The following is a 2,534-nucleotide window of genomic DNA, read 5'->3' on the forward strand; positions in this document are numbered from 1 at the left end:
AAGCAAGCCATCAACAACTGTATACTGTGGGAGTTGTCCAGCTCTGGATCTTAACTCAGGGTGCTGCCATCAGGGAACCAACAATCAGATGGCAGAGAAGCACTCAGCCTTTAATTGGGTAGTGCGTAAATAAAAACAAGAAACCAAATCATGTTGTAAACAAGAAGGACCAGGATGAGTAACAGGAAAATGAGACCTAGCATTTGACTGTTTTATAAAGTAGAAGGTGTAAACCCGGCTGTTCTTGGCTATTTTTCCAAAGAGAGAAGCCCCAGTAGGGTTCCCGGGGGTTTGCCTTACGATTTTTATAAAATGACAAGAGAAATATTTGTATTGGCTTTATGAGTAGGTGGGTAGGTTGCCACCCATGTGTGTGCTCTGAGAGAAACGAGAGGGTGCCTCAGGGGAATGCCAAAATACCTCCCTGTGTCACTGTTCCTGGAAGTCCATCATCATAGGCGGTCCTCAAGGACACTTTTAGCCCTCAAAGTCTTCCTTTAAAAGCATCTACTCCAGAGAGAGATGTGCCTTTGCTCTGGCTGTTCCTTTGCTTAGGTTGCTGTTTTCCACACACATTCAAAGCCTATTTGGAGTCATTCATGTCTAGAGCACTTCCTCGGGGCTTCTCTTCTGGCCTGTCTTCCTCTTTGGGAGGACTCATACTGCTGGTATGAGACTTTGATCCAGCAGATTTGGTCTTGTGTGGCTTCTTGGTTGGATTCTGTGTGTGTGTTGTGTGTATTTGTGTGTGCATGCTCATACACTTCAGAGAAGGCAATGGCACCCCACTCCAGTACTCTTGCCTGGAAAATCCCATGGATGGAGGAGCCTGGTAGGCTGCAGTCCATGGGGTCCTGAAGAGTCGGACACGACTGAGTGACTTAGCAGCAGCAGCAGCTCATACACTTCCTAATCAGCCTGTCTGTCAGTTACAGGTACCCCCACTTTTTGAAAGCTTTTACGAACGACCTACATTAGTACCTGTTTTCATTAACCAAAAGAAATCCAAAGGGGTTTTCACTTTTATGAGAAAAGATAATTGCTTCTTCACTTTATACCATTTCTGCTTAGGAAAAGCTTTGTAGAAGCACTCTGTTTTTGGATAGTGGGGGAAACCTGTGTCTATCTTATTGCATTACAAATTAAAACTTAAAACTTAAAAACTTAAAACCCAAAACTTAAAACAACTATTTATTTACTCACAACTCTATAATACGGGATAGAATCAGTTGGTGGTTCTCCTGGTGATTGGCTTGATGTCGCTCACGCAGCTGTCATTGTCTGGAGGATCAACAATGATGGAAAAACCCAAGAGGGGTTCATTCACGTGTCTGATTCTCAGTTGAGGAGATTAGAACAGCTAGGAACTGGCTGGCCCCTCTTTGCATGTGGTGTGTTGTTCTCCAGGGCCTCTCTTCACAACCTCCTCTCCAGCAGGTCATCCTGGGCTTTCTAACAGCATGGCAGCTGAGTTCCAGAAGGCAGCATTTCCAGAAGTAGAGCCCTGCTGTGCAAGCACTTATCTAGTCGCTTCATGTTTGTTAATATCTCACAAGGAAGTCACACGACCAAACCCAGAGTCAATGAGGGAGAGGACTTCAAAAGGGTATGACTCATGGGCAGTATGGTTTGGGGGGGAATGTGTCCACCAATATCTAACACAGTCTATAAACAGTAGAGACTGTATTTTTTTTTTAATGTTCACATTTACCAGCATACTCTAGAGTATATTGGTAGACGCTCCATAAATACTTGTTGACTGACAAATGATGAATGTAGTTAACTGCAAGCAAAGCTCTGTTGGATGGGCCTTGCAGGGAGAGCTGAAGGTTGCTCCATGAAGAAAGTAGAAGCCTGAAATTCGGAAAGGTGATTGAACACCAAATACAGATGAGTGGATTTTAGTGAATTTAACTATTTCCTTCCCTAGTGATTTCAAAACCAGAAAAATTGAAGCAAGAAATATCAGAAGAAACCAAAATATGCTCAGCTCAGCACTGTGTTCAACCTCATGGAGGAGATGAAAGAAAAGAGGGCCTTTGAGGTCACTGGAGAAACAAGAAATAAATACAGGAAAACTCCAATATCACAAAGTCTAATAATGTTTGTTTTATTTTATTTTATTTACTTACTTTTGGCTGCATTGGCTCTCTGTTGCCGTGCACAGGCTTTCTCTAGCCGTCTCGACCGAGGGCTCCTCTCTAGCTGCAGTACGTGGGCTTCCTACCACAGTGGCTTCTCTTGCTGTGGAGCACGGGCTTAGTAGTTGTGGCTCACGAGCCTAGTTGCCCCGTGGCACGTGGAATCTTCCGTGGACCCTGCATTAGCAAGCATATTCTTAACCACTGGACCACCAGGAAATTCCCCTAATGATGTTTTTAGCATAGTTCATATCACATAATAGACACTCATGAAAAGTTGCCGGAAAAATAGGGTATGGTCAGGAAATGAAAAATAGGTTAGTCTAGGGTTCAGCAAACTACAACCCACAGGCCAAATCCTGCCCTCTGTCAGTTTTTATAAATAAAGTTTAA

At 43.6% G+C, this 2,534-nt stretch overlaps 1 long non-coding RNA gene across 1 annotated transcript; it reads left to right on the forward strand.

The window, feature by feature from the left end:
* Positions 1–1,407: 1,407 nt before the first annotated feature.
* Positions 1,408–2,093, forward strand: LOC147356136 (uncharacterized). Its single transcript, XR_015143084.1, has 2 exons — positions 1,408–1,606; positions 1,931–2,093. It is a non-coding gene; the product is annotated as an uncharacterized LOC147356136 (long non-coding RNA).
* Positions 2,094–2,534: the final 441 nt, after the last annotated feature.

The sequence above is a fragment of the Bos grunniens genome, chromosome 16 (assembly GCF_055505025.1).
Source record: "Bos grunniens cultivar Pamir isolate PY7600 chromosome 16, Bosgru_T2T1.0, whole genome shotgun sequence".
Lineage (NCBI taxonomy): Eukaryota > Metazoa > Chordata > Mammalia > Artiodactyla > Bovidae > Bos > Bos grunniens.